Source organism: Alligator sinensis, unplaced genomic scaffold, assembly GCF_000455745.1.
Source record: "Alligator sinensis unplaced genomic scaffold, ASM45574v1 scaffold237_1, whole genome shotgun sequence".
NCBI lineage: Eukaryota > Metazoa > Chordata > Crocodylia > Alligatoridae > Alligator > Alligator sinensis.
Genome location: NW_005841849.1, coordinates 5,463,617 through 5,483,684, shown reverse-complemented (window position 1 = coordinate 5,483,684; position 20,068 = coordinate 5,463,617). Strand labels below are relative to the sequence as shown.

Sequence of the window (20,068 nt, the reverse complement as noted above, 5' to 3'; positions counted from 1 at the left end):
CCCGCGCGCCGGGGGGGGGGGGTTTTTTTTTTTTTTTTTTTCTTAAAGGGTGGGAGCTGGGCCAGGAGAGGCAGCCATAGGCAGGGCTGGGAGAGTGGGTGGGGGTTGGGGAACTGGGACAGAGCCCCCCATGCAGCACAGAGAAGTGGGGGGCAGCAGGGACTGCCCTCCCAGCAGGCAGCACCTGGTGAGTGGGGGCTTTTTTTTTTCCAAAGTGCTGGGAGCTGGGGTGGGTGGGGCAGCCATTGTCAGGGCTGGGAGAATGAGTGGGGGATGGGCCTGTGTGATTTGGAGATTCGGCAGCAGCTGAATCTCCGAATCAGATTTGGTCGAATCGATTCGGGACAGTGATTCAAATCACTGAATCTAATCACTGTCCCCTGAATTGGCCAAATCCAAAGCAAATACTAGCCACATCGCACTGCTCACCATGTTCAGAGTCAGTGGCTCCCACTTAAGGAGAGAAGTTGCAGAGATGCTTACATTTGTTTGGAAACCAAAGGCTTGATCTAGAGTCTGTTGACATAAATTTAAATCATTCTGTTGACTCTACTAAGCTTTAAGTCTAACCCTCCTCAATAAATTCAGTGGCAAAAGTCCTATTAATAACAAGGGGAAATAGGGTTGGACTAGGAAGCAAAGGAAACAAAAACATTATAGTCTAGTGATGAACAGTGGACTGTGCAGTTGTTACTGTGCAGTCATTTAGTACTTGCTTAAGTACTTATCCAAATACTAAATGACTGTGCAGTAACTAGCGTTACTGCACAGTTGCGTCCCTGGACATTTTTTTCTGACGCTAATGCAGAGTAGCAATAAGCTACTGTGCAGTAGCATTGCATCACAGTTAGTGCCTGCCAGTGCTACTGCACAGTAGCAAGGAGCTACTGCACAATAATATCTTGTGTAGACACGCCCAGTGTAGACAATACAAGTTAATGACATTGGAAGGGAAATCCAAAAGGAACGAGTTTCTCAGGAGGAAAGAGGGAAATCTTAGAATTTGCTTTAGGAATACATTGCATCTTGTCACTATGTTAGAAATATCTTGTAAACAATTTAAACACCATCTATGTATCAGTAATTCCTGGGCTTTCCTTAATGACACTACAGAGTGTTACAATGCCTCTTACAGTTCTTGAATAAGTTCTTGAGTCAAGAATGTTACCCTAGAATTACTTAATTAGTGAATAGACAAAATAAGCAGGAGAAAATGAGCTAAGTATGACATATCCTGTCAGCAAATCATAAGTGAAGGGGTTTGTAATCTTAGTAAAGAAATTAATAAATGGTTCTACATTTTTTTAACCCAAATTATTATGTTGCCATTTTCTGTGAAAGGGAAAGGTCACCCTGATCTTTTAAGGAAGCTGAGAACTGGCATTGTTACTGGCACATTTGTTTAGTAATAGTGGAAAGTTCTACGGTTATTTCAGCTAGTTTGATAACATTTGATTTTAGAATCATAGCACTCTGATCTGCTGCTGAAATTAATTTTAGTAGATGCCTTTCATGAGGTAACCTTGGAACATTAGGGACTGGCGCCTTATATCTTTTAAGCAACCTTTTGAGAGGCTGTGAGCAGCAAACGCATGTTGTCATTGTCTAGAGTTGGCAACATGGCAAAGAGACCTCGTTTTTAAAATCTAGCCTAACATATGTGACCTTGATAATGCTGCATTTTGGATCTGGATGGAATTTTAGACAAGCATGCAGACTTTCTAAGGGTGAAGTTACACATTACACCTAGTCCATACTAAATCTACAGAATTTTTAAGTACAGTTCAAGTTAGACCATGCTGTGAGCAGTCGCACATTAAGAATTAATACCATTTCTTGACTGCATAGCTCTTACTTGCTGCTAGAGGGACCTGGTCTCTGTCCCTGCTGCGGGAGGATAGGGTGTTCACAGTGGTGCATCCTATGATGCTGAAGAACTGAAGAATTGATTGTTTTATCTCTATGGAGCAGACTGAAATTACCCTAACATGAGCTAGGTAGCACAGCCAAGAGTTAACCCTCACCTGAAATGGTGTAACTTTGAGACGCTTGGAGGGTATTTAGCATGAGGTAACAAGCTTTAATATGCAGCTGCTCATGTTTTAAGTGTCCTTAATATGGTCCGTGTGTTGCACGTCACCCTAAATTGATTTGCTTTACAGCTCAATCACTTTTTGTCTCCAGCAGGGGGAGGCAGTTCCTGCTGGTAGAATTTTCGACTAGATCTTTGTTTTTTCCACATTCAGTTTTAGGAATTTTTCCCATATATATTTTCCTAAAAGAGACTTCTTTGTGGGTGCCTGCTATGTACCTTGGAGGTGTCTTAGGAGTCACTACTATGACCACAAGGTAGTGTTAGTGTAGGTGTAGCTAACCTACCTTTAAACAATCTAGCTTGAATACTAGTAGCAGTCTAGCAACAGTAGTATGACTCTTGATATGAGCTGAAAATCTTGCCTCCAAGACAAGGAAGACATCCAAGTAGATAGTCCACACTGAGTGTATGCTGCCATGGTTACACAATTGCTGGTACCCAAACAAGCTAGTTTAAAGATAGTTCAGATGCATTCATATTATACAGCAGTAACAATAGAGACTGCAAACATAGACTTAGATGTGTCGGTTGTACCCTTTGTAGACACCCATAGTTAACTAAAGTGTTTCTCACTCTGTTGTTATTGTTGTTTTTGTTTTTGTTTTTGTTTTCTTTTTTTTTTTTGTATCCTCTGAGGGACAGTCCACCAGGCAGGCTGCATTCTTATTTCATTGCAGACTCTGAGAACACAACTTTGCCTAAGCAGGTGAACAAAATCCCATGTGAAAATAGGTCGAACACGTAGAACCTGAAGGTTTAGTGCCCCTATCCTGCTTTCTCTTCCAGATTAAAAGATGAGAGGAACCTTATTTGAGTAATCAGACCACCAGCATATTAGTCTTGCTGCAGATGTAACAGGCATGAGAAAATTGTGGGCCTTCATAGTATACTGCCATTTTGTCAAAGTCCTTGAGTGGTTTAAGTGTAGAGGTTGTTTCTCGCTCCAAACACTATATGTTAGTTGCGTATAACCACACTGATTTATTCCTCCAAAAGCATCTTTTTCTTAATCTTGAGAAATGCAGATAGTCATTTAAAACAGAAATGGAGTCTCATGCAGATTACATAAATGGTTCATGTTACCCATTTTGCAAAATAGAAAAAAAAATTAGAAAAATACAGTACAAATGTTACCTCCTAAACTAATGTCAAAGCTTGAAGATAAACCATGAAACATGTTAGATTAGGGGTTACACACATATAACCTATGAGCCAGATCTAGCCTGCAAAGCTGTCATTTGGCTACGGGGCTCCAAGAGAGTGCAGGAATTCAGGGACTGGAGCCCTGTTACGGATATGTTGGCGGTGGGAGGCACATGACAGCTGTGTTAACCCCCATTGCTCTCTGGCACCACTTGGTCCATGGCCAAAGGTGGCTCTAGATCAAGCCTGTGAAGAGCCCCATGGTCCTGATCCAGCCTGCAGGGTACCAAACCAGTTTGATACCCCCATATCAGATAATTGGAATAATATAAACATCAGAAGTAATGTTAGACAGAAGTTACATACAAACTGTTTTAAGTGATCAGAAACTGGTTTAAACCTGTAACAGAACAGAAGCTCAGTGCACATAAACCCATTTCAAAATGGCTGAAACTGATTTAAGATAAACCTGGTTGAATGTAATATCAGACATAACTGATTTGGTTTAAACCGGTTTATGAAATTCTGTCCCAGATCCCTCCCTAGTTCAAGTTAAATCACAGTCTCCCAGCATCCCAGCATGCTTTCCCTAGACTGGGCTGTACTGTCTTCTCCAGCAGAGAAGGTTTGGGGGCAGGGCATGGATTTCCCTTCCCAGGCAAACCTCAGCTGAGGTCTGGGGCCAGGGATAGGGGGTAAACCCACCTTCCCCTGAGTACAGAAGTGCCTTGTGGCTAAACTTACTGAAAGTTACTGCTGACTGTGACTGTGGACTACAAATCCCAGAGACACGTGGAAGCAGGAAGAGGAAGTGATGAGCAAACCTGGAGAGTCCTGCAGCTGTGATTTTGGACTGCAAATCCCAGAGACCTGAAGGGGCAGCAGAAAGAGGAAGTGAACACACAGCCCATGCTAGCTGTGTGCTGGAGAGCCATGCTCTAGCATCCCCTGGCTTCAGGCCTGAGCCCCCACAGGCATGTGGCTGCATTTTCTGAATCAAAAATGAATGTGTCCAGTTGTTTCTCAGTTTAATCTCTGCAGTTTAGACTAACCTGCAAAGACTGAATAGATTCAACTTCAGGCTTTTTGACTGTCTGTACTTAGCCAGAGTGAGCAACCGAGTCCTGCTTATTGCCTTTGTTTAGATTTATCATATAGCATTGTGCACTGATAGTGCTTAATTCTAATAAGAGCTTGTTGAAGGCCAGACTTTTCACAGATTCATAGATTGTTAGGGGCTGGAAGGGATCTCGTAGATCATTGGGTCCAGCCCCCCAACTCTAGGCAGGAAGACAACTGGGGTCAAGTGAGCCCAGCAAGGTGACTGTCCAGTCTCCTCTTGAAAACCTCCAGGGTAGGTGACTGCACCACCTCTGGAAGGAGTTTATTTCACAATCTGGACACAATGACTGAAGGAGTTTTTCCTGGTATTAAGCCTGAAGCAGTCTTCCAGGAGTTTGTATCCATTGGTCCTGGTCTTCCCCAGGGGTGCCCTAGTGAACAGCTATTCACCAAGTTCCTGATGCACTCCTCTGATATAGCAGTAAGCTGCTATCAAGTCCCCTCTCAACCTTCTCTTCTTTAAGCTAAAGAGGGCCAGGTCCCTCAGCCTTTCCTCATACGGCTTGCCTTGCAAGTTCCTGATCATATGGGTGGCTCTTCTCTGGACCCTCTCAAGTTTTTCCACATCCTTATTGAAGTGCAGTGCCCAGAACTGAACACAGTACTCCAACTGTGGTCTCACCAGTGCTGAGTACAGTGGGAGTATCACTTCCTTAGTTTTACACGAGATGCATCAGTTGATACGTGCCAGCGTGTTGTTTGCGAGCATCTTGACCAGCGAGGACAGGAGGCAAGAGGAATCAGTTTAGAAGCATTGCTGGGCTAAACATTAACAGCAGTTTGCTTAGAAAATAATGTAATTGCTTGTCCATAGCCAAATGCAAGTCTGGGTCAGCTAAAATGTCACTTACAGCATGATTGTGTATCCCTGAAGACAGAAAATTGTATAGGGGAGACTGGATGGCTCAGGGAACAGAGCAAATATTGAGTCACTGACCTCTCCGTGACCTTTAGGTCAAATGCAGCTCAGGTTCATTATGAGCTGTTATATAGTCTGTTAACTGTTCATGCAGAAGAAGTTAGTGGTCACAATCCACATATCTGCGTCACAAAAATTGGGCCTGTGTTTGGTTCTAATTGATGCCTTTGAAAGTGCTAGAGGCGTGAAGAAACAAACAGCAATGGAAATTCAGCCATATCTGCATTGTTGAGAGCAGCTAGGCTTCTTTTTCTGGTACTGTCAAAACTTTAGCTGTTCTGTAGGTATGTAAAGAAACTATAAGAAACTAGGTACAACTGAAGAAACTACCAAAAACCCCAGGGGAAGGGAAAATGCAAGTATTTTAACAAAAGAAAACATCCTAAAGTGAAGCAGAGCAGTAGTTTGCATTACAATGCTGCTCTCTGGATCTAATCCAGTGGGGACCAACCTTTTGGCAGTTGTGCTGCAAATTTCACATACACTCTCTCCAACTGCCACTCTGATCCTCTTCCTTTGCCTGATATGCTGCTCTGCTTCCTGCTTCTTTCCTTGTACTCCCTGCCCCATTTACTGCTCTGCTTTTTGCTCTGTCTGCTGTTGTGCAAAAAGCTATCTGCTGCTGTGCAAAAGCAAAGAGATGTCCATGTCCTTTGTCATGCCACAAACGCCCAAACTTACAGCCCCAGCAAAAAGTAGTTTCAGAAAGTAGTTTCCAGTTTCTCTTCAAGTCGTACAGGTCTTTCACTGTTTATTAATCTGTGCCAGTGTATAAGGTGGGAGAGTGCAGGCAGCCCAGAGATGAAATGCCTGCATTCTCCAGTTGCGCCAAGCAGGCGGGGCTTCAGAGGCCTTATCCTGTGCACCCTGGAAATTGCTCTGTGGGTGTGTAGGATTCCCAGGGCATGTCGGATCAGGCCACTGAAGCCCTGGAAGTGCCTGCCCATGTTTCCTCATTTGCAAAGCTACACCCAGGCTTTCCCACTTGCAAAAGCACGCCTGGAGATTGTTGAGAACCTTGGGGATTCTGAGGTGAACCCTGCCAGCAGAGAACCCTAGGGTTCCCACATTTGCACAAGCACACCATGAATAACGTCATTCAGGAATGGGCCCTTGCCATACCAGGGGGCAGCAGGAGCCCGACACTGTAGGACAATGATTTCATAGATATTAGAGCTGGAAGGGACCTCGGAAGCTCTTTGAGTCCAGACCCCTGCCCCAGGGGCAGGAAGTCAGCAGGGGTCATAGGATCCCAGCAAGATAACATTCCAAATTTCTCTTGAAGGTTTTCAAAGTAGGTGCTTGAACCACCTCCAGCAACAGTCTGTTCCAGACTTTAGGGGCCCAGACAGTGAAGAAGTTCTTCCTTATGTCCAGCCTGAAACAGTCATGAAGGAGTTTGTGACCATTCAACCTTGTCATCCCTTGGGGCACTCTGGTGAACAGTCAAACCCCAAATCCTGGTGAGCACCCCTTATAAATGCATAGGCAGCTACCAGATCACCCCTAAGCTTGCACTTTTCCAGGTTGAAGAGTCCCATAGCTCTCAGCCTCTCATAATGTCTGTTTTCCTGACCTGATCATGTGCGTGGCTCTCTTCTGGACTCTCTCAAGTTCCTCCACATCTTTTTTGAACTGTGGAGCCCAAAACTGGATGCAGTACTCTGGCTGTGGCCTCATGAAGGCCAGGTACAATGGGAGAATGACATCCTGGGATTTGCTTGAGAAGCACCTATGGATGCAAGCCAGAGTTTTGCTTGCTTTACTAGATGCAGCATCACATTGATGGCTCATGTTCTTCTTGTGGTCAATCATGACCCTCAAGTCCCTTTTGTTCATAGTGTTAGCCAGGGTAGCACTGCTGAGCCAATAAGCATGCTGCAGGTTTTTCTTCCCAAGGTAGAGAACCTTGTATTTTTCAGTGCTAAACACCATCAGGTTGTCATCTGCCCATTTCCTGAGCCTGTCAAGGTCAGCCTGGATCACCCTCCTGTCCTCAGGTGTGGACACTTTACCCCAAAGTTTGGTGTCATCGGTGAACTTGGCCAGTCTGCTTCTGACACCAATGTCCACATCATTAATGAAGATGTTGAATAGTATAGGCCCAAGGACAGAGCCTTTAGGGACCCCACTGGTCACAGGGCAGCACAACGATTGACTTATGTCAACCACCACCCTCTGGGTCCGACCATGGAGCCAATTCCCCAGCTAGTGGGTCATGGTGAAGCCGAGGCCACAGTTGGCCAGTTTTGCTAAGAGGTGATCATGGGATACCAGCTCAAAGGCTTTTTTAAAGTCAAGATATATGACATCAATCTCTTCTCCGTTGTCCAGGTGATAGGTCACCTGGTCGTAAAAGGAAATAAGATTGGTCAAGCAAAACCTAGCCGCAACAAACCTGTGCTGGCTGTCCCTCAGGATGTTGCCATCAGCCAGTCTGTTAAGAATGGTCTCTTTGATAATCTTTTCTAAGACCTTCCCCGGCGTAGAAGTTAGGCTGATGGACCTGTAGTTTGCCAGATCCACTTTCCTCCCTTTCTTGAAGATAGGCACCACATTGGACTTCTTCCAATCATTGGGCACTTCACCAGAGTGCCAGGAGTTCTCAAAGATCTGTGCCAGGGACTGAGCTATGATGCTTGCCAGCTCCTTGAGTGCCCAGGGGTGTAGACTGTCAGGGCTGGCTGACTTGAAGGTATCCAGCCTCTCGAGGTGTTCCTTCACAAGGTCAGCATTGATAGAGAGTAAGGAATCTCCCACACCCTGGGTGACATGGGTGACATCTCTTTCTTGTGTTAAAACAGATCAGCTATGCTGGGACACATCCCGGCACAGCTGATTCACCTAATTTGGGAACACTGGTTTATAGGCTAAGATATGTGTACCAATGTGTATAGGCTAAGATATGTGTACCACAGTGCTCTACGTGTACATCATGCCAGAAAACCATTCCTCATATAATTACAAAGTAGTTTCTGTTACCTTCACCAACCTTAAATTCAGGGCTATGCTGTGCCACACTTGCTCATGTTGAGCGATATACTCTTCAACTAGGTCCATTGTCTAAGTGGTCCAAGCTAAGAACTCCTGACTTAGGCTGATGAAAAGTTAGTATGTGGTCAGATCTATTGAAGGTAATGGGACTAATTATACATATGGGCTAGGGACAGAAGTTACACATAAACCAGCTTAAGTAATCAGAAACTGGTTTAAACCTGTAACAGAACATACATTCAGTGCATATAAACCAATTTGGAAATGGTTGAAACCGGTTTCAGAAAAACCTGGTTGAATGTAGTATCATTCTTAACTGATTGAGGTAAAAGTGGTTTATGGAACTTGAGTCCCAGACCCCTCCTTGGTTTAAGTCCTCCAGCCCAGGAGTGCAGCCCGGTCCAGCCTGGTCCCGCGGCCCAGGGGCATAGGCAGCAACTGGCCTGTGGCAGCCCACCCCAAGTGCCCAGCACTGCTGTGAGCAGGTGGCAGGTAACAGGTGCCTCACCTCCACCCTCCATGATAGTTCACTCTGCCGCTGGGAAAGGGAGAGTCAGGCAGCTGCAAGCCAGTTGCTGCCTATGCCCCTGGGCTGTGGGGCAGGGCTGGGCTAGGCCAAGCTGGACTGGGCTGCACTGCTGGGCTGTGGGGCCAGGCCAGATCAGGCTGCAGAGATCCATTGCCTCCCCCCACCACTGCCCACATCCTGCCCCAATCACCCGGCACCACTGCGAGCAGGCGGCAGGTGACAAGTGCTTCACCTCTGCCCACCACAATAAATTTGCTCCTCTGCCACTGGGAGAGGGAGGGGGGCAGGGAGCAATGCTGCAGCTGTAGCCCACCTGTAAACCACAGGCCCTGCGTGGGGCTGGAGGCTGGAGGTGGCGGGCACTGCCCTCTGCCCCCTGGGGCTGCCCCAGCCTGGGCTGCATTGCTGCAATGGGGGGCAGCATTGAGTTGGGCTCTGTAACTAGCCCTGGCTCCCCCTGCCCCTGCAGCCAGGTCACATCCCACCTCCCCACTCTCTCCCCGTGGCCATCTGGCTACTCCTCAGAAGGACTTGGCTCAGGGCACGATGTCATTTCCCCCACCTCTGCTGCCTGCAATGGAGGTATTAACCCCCCCCTTTTCTCTCAGGCTGTTGATGTCTGGCTGCCACGGCTCTGGGCGCACACACCTGGGTGTACAAGCGGAGCCTGTCAGTGCCCAAACTCCCCCCGCCCTCTCCCCAACAGAGGGATTAAACTTCCACTTCCCCTCAGGCTACCAGGGTCTGGCCCCACCTCTGCTCCTGCCACCAGCCAGCAAGTGAGTGCGGGTGGGGAGGCTGGGGACCCCTGACAGGGGTTGCTTTTTCCTTCTCCCTCCAGGCCAGGCTGGGGGTTTAAACCCCTCCCTAATCATACTCCGGCCTGCCCCGGCCTGGCCACACCCCACCTCAGCTTAGTTTCTCTCCAGCCGAGGGCTTGCTCTAGCGCCCCCCCCTCCACCCACCCCCAGCTTCTGGCCTGAGCTACTGCAGGTATGTGTCTGCATTTCCAGGCTCAAAAGTGAATGTCTATTCACTTGCAGACTATCCTGCAAAGATTGAATCAATTCAGGCTCTGGGTTTTTCAATGTCTGTCCATAGCCATGACGTGCTTACACAGTTGATGGATGAGTTTCCTGTCTGTTTCAACATGAGGAGCTCTAGCCCAGAATAAGAGTGGCATGTCATGGTTTAGCTTAAACCTCTTCTAAAGCTAAGCTTGTAAAAAACACTCTTACTCTAGAATACCCTTATGGGGAGTTATTCTAATGTGACTATAGCAGGTTATGTTCTCCCTTTGTCTTTCACTGGTGCTTGTGCTAAGTGATAAGCCCTAACTTTGTGGATATATAGTTCAGTCTTTTAGTAATATACTGTTAATTTTTCTCTATAACTTTGTTTTTCCAAAGGCACAGAAACACATCAGTATGTGAATAAACAAAAACATGATGTACCATCACCGTTCCAATTTAATGTAATTAATTTGAGAAGTGAGAAAATGGAAATTAAATTAAATGGAAATCTTTTAATTGATTTCTTCTTGTGTTAACTTCTGAGAATTACCTAATTTTTCTGAGAGCTTTTAAAGTGATTCACTTGGATTGATTCCCAATAGAATTTCCTTTCTGTACTGGATTATTGCAGTTAATTATAAAATTAGTCTTAAGCTTCCTCGATTGTCAATATCTAAGAACAAATGTCACCACTAACAAGGGATAACTGTCAGAAAAGATTAGTACTTGATCTTAGGTATATTATTAGGGGGGTAAAACAATCATGATCCTCCTCATGCTTTATTATATCCATTCATATTTAAGATGGATAAATATTACTTAAAATTATTGCATATTAATAGGAATTAAAAAAAAATCCTAAAAAATAGCGAAAAGCTAATTGTAGAATCATAGAAATTAAGGGCTGGAGGGGACCTCAAAAGATCATCGAAATTGACTTTAGTGTTTTTGTGCACTCTGATATTTGATAAATTGTTTGATAACCTGACCTACATGCCCCTTTGAAAAGCAAATGAGGAAAATTGGATTTAAGAATGTGATAAAAGCTTTGCTTTATCAGAATGCACTGAAGCAAGTGCTTAAGTGTGCTGCTGAATCAAAACTTTTGTCCATCATCCAAACTCTGTGAAAGTGTTTCGCCCTTTGTTTCAGCAAAACCTCTGTGGAAGATGATTGTAATTTTGCTGAAGTAACAATTGCAGAATTTGATCCAGAATTTCTGTCTACTGTTAATATATGAAATTGCAGCAAAACATGAAGAATCTTGTCTGTTCTATAGAAGAGATTCGCAAAAGAAAGGTACACCTGAGCGCAAAAAGATCTAGCAGGGCACTTACTTTTTAATAAGCAATTTCATGGCTGGTTTGCAAAAGCTACTCTCTTCTCTATTTTGTGCAGTGCTAATCTTTTCCAATAAATAGTCTACTCTGAAAACTTGACCTTTTTATTCAAAAAAAGAAGAAAGATGAAACCTTACTGAATGGATGGGCAGTCTTTGCATTACGCTTTTCATATCGATGCCTGGAAACAAACCCACATTATACATTTTTAGTACAAAAAATTATTAAAACTACAAAAAATATTTACAAAAAAAATATTTAAATATCTGACATCTGCCTTTTTGACTTAATGAAGCTTGCAAGAATGTGCATCTTGCCCAATATCTAATATTTATTAACTTTGCAAATAATATGAGCACAAAAGCTTATTTTCTTTGTACCCATGTCACTGTATTGGTCCAAACTGTTTTCTCATGGATGAGGAAGGCCATCACTATTTCACCTTTTGCAAAATAAATAGTGCTGACCACATCCCTCATACTCTCCTGTTCGACTGCACTGACAGTTTAAAAGATGCTAACCATTAATTAGGGCTAAACATTCTGCCTGTTCACTTCTGCTACCCTATGCAATGACCCACTGGATTGTGTGATGAGTTGTCCCTGCCCCCTCATATCTTCTCAACCCAAGGAAAAAACACTGGGATAATAAAATTTGTCAAGGGAGATAGATGTTGACCCATTGGATTATGATGGATTATAGCTGAGAGCAAAAACTGTTTAAAGAGATGCCAGTGCTTCTAATAATAATTCCAGTTGTAACCACTTAAAAGGCTTTAATTTTATAATTTCAGAGCATCCCTTTATGCAATCAGAGCAAAATTATGTTATGAAATGGTGAAAAGGTCTCCTGCTTTAGGGAGATAAGATTCTCTCCAAGTGTAGAAGGGCATGACATTTTTCCCTTGTTTGATTATATTAGGTATATTAAATATGACCTTAATTTTTAAGGTCGCTCAAGCTGTGAGGGTTCAGAAGCTTTTGAATGAAATTTTTTTCAATTTATTTTGTTAAGCCTTTGCTATAATTACAAACAATCTTTCTTTAAAGGGCAAATGCTAGGGGTCAAATAAATCTTCATATATTCGTGTCTGTTTCTATGCTCAGGAAAGTTCACAAAAGAAAACATAATAGGAACACTTAAGATCAAACTTTAGTTAACTTTTTTCAGAAAGACAAATATTTAAGAGCCCTTGACATTTAGAGCAAACAGCGGAAGAAAAATATATGGCATTATAACTGGTTATTGATAATTCAGGAAGCAACAATGAATCAGGAATACGAGAGTGTAGTTTTTCACCTACGGCAAATGCATTTTGTTTATTTTCATCAAGATGACATCTTGGCATTATCAGAACTGAAGAAATGAGATAATTTTTCATCAGTTAACAGTTGAAGCTTAGAAGATTTAATGCAAAACTTAGAAATTCAAGGAAGTAAATTTGAAAAATTAAGTTTTCAAGTAATTGTCTTTGTCTTTGTTAACTAAGGATTAGTCTAGACATTTCTGAGGTAACTGAAAAAATAATTTGGCAAAACAGCAAGTTAGCTTTTCCCCCCCTAATTTCAGTAATTATTCCCAAGTGTTGCTGTCTCTCCCAGTTTTTATTGCACCAATTTGATGGGGTTTTTTCTTACAGCAGCTTCCAGCATCTGGTGATTTACAAGACAATCTAAGCCTCCATTTAGAACAAAAATCAAGTTTCTTGCCCTCAAAGTTGAAAAGAAAAGAAAAAAAACCTGAAGTGAATCAATTTACAATCCTGTTTGTTTAAAGTCAGCCTCATGAGTTTGACATGTCTGCTGTTGGTAGCACTACCCTACGATGATGTGAAAGTAACAACAGGGAAACAGGTTCCCAACTTCTTGAGAATAGTTAGCAGAAAAATCACCTGTCACAGTAAATTTCTGAAGATTTGCTTTTTAAGTTGTATTTCCCTCTACGTTTTAATTGACACTATGCTTATTACCTTAATGGAGTTCTAAAAGCATCTGTGATAGTGTTCATTATTTGTATATTATGAATCATACCTGCAGTCTCTCTTTTCACAGCTTTGTATAAAACTTTTAAGTTGTCATCAGGAAAGGGAAGGTGCATCACCTGAAGATTAGTCTCTGTCCCTATTCTATGCAGCCATAATTCTGGGAAAATCTTTTTTTCTTCATTTTGCCTCTCAAAAACAAGGCAGTTTAGCACTGTGTGTAGCAAAACCCCCAGTTTTTCTTTTTTAATACATATATATGATAGATATGCATTCCCTTCCCTTCCCCAATTATTTCTGCCTTTTTTTTTCTCTCCCTCTCTATTCCTCATAGACAAGCATAAGCGAGCTCAGACTTAGGATAAGCGTTAACATTTTTATTTTGGTAGCAAGTTTTTGGTTTTGGATATCCACTGTTTTATATTGTATTATTATTAGGTTTGTATTGATTTTTACTGTTGTATATTGTATTTTTATCATTTTCGTATTGATTTTTATTGTTTCATATGGATATTGTATGGTTTAGGTCTGTGTTTGTAAGTGAACCAAAGTCATGTCAAGTTTCCATTTTGTATGTCAAGTCTCCATCTTATGTCCTCTTCCCGGGCATCCCCTGTGTCTGAGCTGTATGAGTCACGTACCCCTCCCATGTAAATTGGTTCCTGGATGAATGAGAATGATTGGGAATGATTGAAATACAATGGTAGCAGGCCTCTACTGAATGGCCTGTAAGGACTGGGCCATCCCCTTGCATTGATTCATCCAGGAACCACGGACCTCACCCAGGAACAGAGACAAGAACCCAGCATTTGAAAGACAAAAGACCCTGCAGAACCAGCAACTCTACTAGTCTGCCCCATAAAAGTAGTAGTGAAGACTAACTCCTTGGGATGCCCTCTCTATCTGGACCAGCACCATGCCACAGCACCTATCCACCCAGAGGCCCTGCTGGCAACCCCCTCTGGACAACACCTACTGGACAAGGACCCCTTTCCAGCCAGAATAGGTAGCTATCACCCCCACCCCCTCTTCAACCAAGGACTTGGACTCTGCTTCTCTTCCCTACCTTGACTCCAGCCCTTCCACTGAGTCTCTTTCTCCTGCTGCCTGTGAGTGCTTGTGTGTGTGTGTGTGTACCAATAACTTCATGGGGCTGTGTAGTGTGTTGTCTGTTTAATAAAACTGTTATTTGGACCCCTGAGTTGGGTTTTGCTTTACTACAGTTCCGTCCCTGTTCCAATCTCTGCTCCTCTCCCCTCTGTCTCATTTCTCCCTCTCCTGTTTCTGGCTCACCACCACCTCCAACACCTGTCCTGAGCTCCTCTCTGCCTCCAAACTCCCTGTTTCTTTGCCACTGTCTTGTCCCCACTGCCTTTTCCCCTGAGCTCCCAGGTTTCTGCCTCAGTTTCTTTCCTAGCTGTCTCCTCCTTGCCACCAGGCTTTTTCCCTTGCACCAGTGACCTCAAGTAACCCTGGGGCCACTTGACCTTAAGGAACCCCAAGCCTCAGTTCCTCAGCCAGCTTCTTTCTAGTCTACTGGTTCTAATCCTGGTTCCGGCAACTTTCACTCCCTGCACTTTGACTCTCTCTCTCCTTAACCTTCCTCCAAGTATCCCAGGTACCCCAAGTACACACTGTACCATCTAAGTTAGGAACTCACCTGTGTGTAGGTGGATGATATGTGTGTGAATTGGTGAATATACATATATGTCATCGAGCATGTAATATATGAATTGGTGATCTGTGTATGTGTACCGAGTGTGTAGGTATTGACAACTGATTGTTGTCTAATTTTTGGTATGGGTGTGTATGTGCTTGAATTGGTGATAAGTATGCATGTGCCTAGGCTGGTTTGGATGTGTATGTGCCTAAGTTGGGTGTGTGTGTGTGTGTGTGTGTGTGTGTGCACCTAATTGATTTGTGTGTTTGAATATGTGCAATTGTGTCACACCCTCCTGTCTAACAGTGCAATATTGAGATCCTTAGAGTTGGCCTGACCCCACAGGGCTACATGTGCTCCAGGACATGTATGTGAGAAAATACTGGACTTGGCCAGGAAGTAGGAGACCTGAGTTCTTGGCTCACCTTACTCTCTCTTCCCTAATTCAGTTACGCATCTCTTCAAAACTAAAGATGAATCATGTTTGTAATGTGCAGTCCTGAGTTCAGGAATACAACCCCATACAACAAGGTATTTTCTGTTGGCTGCTTGTAGGTAACTCCCTGCATACTCTAGGGATATATGTCTGCCTGGTACCAAACTGGGGAAGTCAGGTGCCTCCACAAGTCAGAACTAGGTAGGGCTGTGGAGGTGCACTAGTCTGCCCATTGAGATAATGGGAAAGCCTTGCACCTCCTGGGATGGAGGAGGTCTGTCTTCTGAGGAAAGCCACATATTTTGGCCAAGCTGCCATGCAGGGTAGGATAAGGGAGAGGAGTGTGTTGCATATAGGAGGGGAGGAAAGGTGCATTACAGAAAATTATCCCTTCTAATGAAGCATCAGAATTAGTCCATGTTGAAGAATAAAAATCAGATTCTGATCAGCTAGTCCACATGCTTCTGAAATAGATGTGGCAAATAGCAATTGGAGAAAGGCCTGGTAGATCTTTGGTGAATAAGCAGTGTGGTCTAGTGGAGAAGGAATTGATTAGGGATTGAAAAGGTCTGGATTCTCTCCCTGGTTCTGTTACTGACATGCTGTGTAAAACCCAGCAAGTCACTTTGCATCTCTAAAGCTCCATTTTCCTTTACCCACCTTGTCTGTTGAGTATCAAGCTCTTCTGTGTAGGGTATGTTTCATATCTAGTAAAATGGCCATGATCTCAGTTGCTGAGATCAAATGACAAATAATTATTATATTCCTCATCTTGTATGAATCCTTCTATGGAATCATAAAAGCTAGGTTATACTTTAATTTATGTAGCATTTCTCCTCTTTTCTGGTGTAGTGATGACAAAGGAAACATAAATGGATCCCCTGAAAGCCAAGAAATGGAATGAAATGTAACCTGTAACATATGTTGACCAATCTGTTCTCCCTGCAGAAGATCTGGCTGAGTCTTTTTCATTGAACTTTTCTGCTGATAAATACTGTTTCATCAAACTGATCTTTTTTCAGAAACAATTTAACTTCAATGGGAAATTTAAGTTTTACTGTGAAAAAATTTGAAGCAATATATCTTGTTAGACTTAGACTTAAAATACCATTTTCATCATCCTACCAAAAAATTAAATCAGCACACAATACAATTTTATTTTGTTTGGCCCAAAAAATATTTAGTCACAACACAATTATTTGTTTGAATAAGTTTGAAACATGTGATGGAAAAACCAAAAAAGACCAAAATGAACCAAAAAAAAATGAAAAAGCAAAACAAAAAATTTCCCAAAGTTTTCAAATAAAATTTTACCTAGGGAAAAATTCATTTTTTGTACATTTTTCACACCATCTATTCCCTTGTTAGAACTGTCTTAAAAATAATTCATAAAGATTTGGCTTGGCAGGTCTAATCCTTGATTACACTCTGACATTAGAATAATTAAGGATCCTTTTTGCACTAGCCTGTGTCAAGAAGTTGAAATCATGTTCTGCAAGATCTGAGTGAATGACAGAGATAACTCTATGTAGCAATGTGACCCAAATGCTATTCTTCTGCCAAGCCTTACATAACTTTACAATGAGAGTCTTGTTTTATGTTTCCAGTTGTAATTTAAATGTTTTGCTCTTTGAAAGTATGGAAGAGTCTGAAATCAAATATTTCATTTCACAGAGTTATGTCTTTGAGTAAATTTAAAGCCAGGTCCCATACTTGATGAAACCAAAGCATACAAAGTACTGATCCAAGTGCATGGCTCCGCTTCCCATTGCCTTGCAAAATGTCAGAATTAATGTAATGCATTTAGATTAGATTATTGTAATATAAATTCACTGCAGCAAGTTTAAGATATAAATCCTAACTGCAGGGAGGCTGTTAAGAAGGGCAAGGCAGAGATTGAGCTAGGGCTAGTGACTAGAATTCAGGATAATAAAAAGTCCTTTTTCAAATACATAGGAAGTAAGAAGAAGGCACCGGGCAACATGGGGCCCCTACAGGATAGGCTTGGCAATCTGGTGATTGTGGCAAATGAAAAAGCTGACCTCTTTAACAAATTCTCTGCCTCCATATTCCTGAACAGGGACCGGGACATCTCCCCCACTAGAATTGTGGACAGACCCAGGGGAGGCACCGCCATGCCTAGGGTCAGGGACAACCTAGTTAGGGAACTTTTGGAGTGGCTGGGTGCATTTACACCAGTAGGTCCAGATGCTCTTCACCCGAGGATGCTGAGGGAATTGGCGGGGGTCATAGTGGGGTCCCTGGCACGGCTCTATGAGTGCTCGTGGGGTACTAGCCAGGTACCAGAGGATTGGAAAAGGGCCTATGTGGTCCCCATTTACAAGAAGGGAAGAAAGGAGGACCCCGGTAATTATAGGCCAGTCAGTCTTACCTCGGTCCTTGGGAAGACCTTTGAGAAAATTATCAAGGAGCACATCTGCAACGGCCCAGCATGGGAGGTAATGCTCAGGAGCAACCAACATGGGTTCACTGAAGGCAGGTCTTGCCTGACTAACCTGGTTTCTCTCTATGATCAGGTCACAATGTCCCTGGACGAGGGTGTCGAGGTGGATGTCATCTTCCTGGACTTTAAGAAGGTCTTTGACATGGCTTCCCACTACATTCTCTCAAAAAAACTAGGTGACTGTGGCATTGATGCCTGCACAGTCAGATGGATGGCAAATTAGCTAGATGGTTGCACCAAGAGAGTGTTGGTGGATGGGTCTTTTTTGAACTGAAGAGATGTGGGCAGTGGAGTCCCCCAGGGCTTGGTCCTCAGGCCTGTACTGTTCAACATCTTTATCAGTGATCTGGATGTGGGCGTGGAATACACGCTGTCCAACTTCACTGACAACACCAAGTTGTGGGGCAAGGTGGGCACACTGGAGTGGAGGGACAGAATCCAGCTATATCTAGACAAATTACAGAGGTGGGTGGATGAAAATAGGATGGAATTAAACACAGACAAGTGCAAGGGGCTGCATCTAGGGAGAAGGAACCAGCAACACACCTATAGGCTGGGGAACACCCTTTTTGTCAACACAGTGGCAGAAAGGGATCTTGGAGTCATTGTTGACTCCAGGATGGACATGAGTCGCCAATGCAAGGAAGCGGTTGGTAAAGCTAACTGCACCTTGTCGTGCATCTACAGATGCATCACAAGTAGGTCCAGGGAGGTGATCTTTCCCCTCTATGCAACATTGGTTAGGCCACAGCTGGAGTACCGCGTCCAGTTCTGGGCGCTGCACTTCAAGAGGGATGTGGCTAGCATTGAGAGGGTCCAGAGAAGGGCCACTCACATGGTCAAGGGCAGCGGGGCAGCCCTTACAAAGAGAGGCTAAAGGGCCTGAACCTATTCAGCCTCCACAAGAGCAGGCTGAGAGGGGATCTGGTGGCCATTTACAAACTCATCGGGGGAACCAGCGAGAATTGGGGGATGCTCTGTTCCCCCAGGCACCACCTGGGGTTACTAGGAATAACGGCCACAAATTGTTAGAGAGAAGGTTCAAGCTGGACATCAGGAGACATTACTTTATGGTCAGGGCTGCCAGGCTCTAGAATGGGCTCCCAAGTGAGGTGGTACTCTCTCCTACCTTGGAGGTCTTCAGGAGGAGGTTGGACAGATATTTGGCTGGGGTGATATGGCCCCAGCACTTGTTCCTGCCTGGCGTAGGACCCTGAGCACTATGATACTATGAAGTTGAATTGGAACAGGCAATAATTCATATTTTTACATGTTGCTCAGCAACTTGTATATGGCCTCCCTGTTTTCATTTCCGATATCTACACTATGACTGTCTTTCAACTGAAAATATTCCTTCATTTTACGTAGCAGTAACATTTCTGGGGAGAACAGATAGAGGCAGATCTGCCCCACACCTTTCCTGTTAAGAGGCATACGCACCATTACAATGTAAAATTGTGTAGGTGATAATATTTGAAATCATCCATGTTCACAAACACTTATCACTTATGGTGGATAGACAGGCATAGCTCAGTAAAGTTTTTATTATACATGTGGTAGAATGCACAGTACAACAAAAACCTTTATAATATCAGTATAAAATAAGCTGGTGACATTGGTTCCCTGTCTCCTTTAAATATTTACACCGGGATGACGGATTCTGTGCAGTTGAGGCCTTTGCTTGGTTCTAGTCTGTAAGAGATTTTTTTTGTTTCCTTTTTCAAGTATTTTTTACATTCTTAATTTAAAATTTTAAAATGTATTGAAAGACTTACTTTTTCTTATAAAGCAAGAGTGTTTCCTTTAGCAATAATATTTACCTCTGCTACAGTATGAACATTTTTAGCATATCAGAGTATGGGGCAGTAATTATTTCCTGGAACATGAGATGTTAATACTGACTTCACATTTCCCTGCCCTTGTCTAAAACTTCATGGGAACATCTTTTGGAAAGACAAGGTGAATTCTGACTGGCTACCAGCAAGACAGCTGCCGTCCCCACCCCTCACTACTGATTGGCTAAGAGGGCTGCCTGTCGTGAGGTCCCAACCCTTTTCACTTATTGGCAGTGTGGTGTGGGGCTGTGTGACGGATAGCTCTTGTAACCAAGCAGCAACAAGGGGCAGGACCATATGACCTACAGCCCTGACAACCAATCAGCAGTGAGGGTTAGGGTCACTGGGCCCCCTTGGGCAATCAGAGGCATGGGGGGAGGGGCTTCGCCGCACTCAGTCCATAAAAATGGCAGCTGTCCCCAGGATCTGCCCTTGAAATTGCCCTGCCATGTCCTTGAGTTAGGTAGGTCCCTAACTATACCCCATCTACCCTACTTGCAACGGCACAGTTGCCAGATAAATACAAGTGGGTACATG

General features: G+C 43.6%; 1 protein-coding gene across 1 annotated transcript in view; it reads left to right on the top strand.

Annotated features, from left to right (window-relative positions):
• Positions 1-20,068, top strand: part of LOC102384482 (glypican-5-like) — a 628,050-nt gene that overhangs the window by 195,883 nt on the left and 412,099 nt on the right. The window lies entirely within an intron of this gene.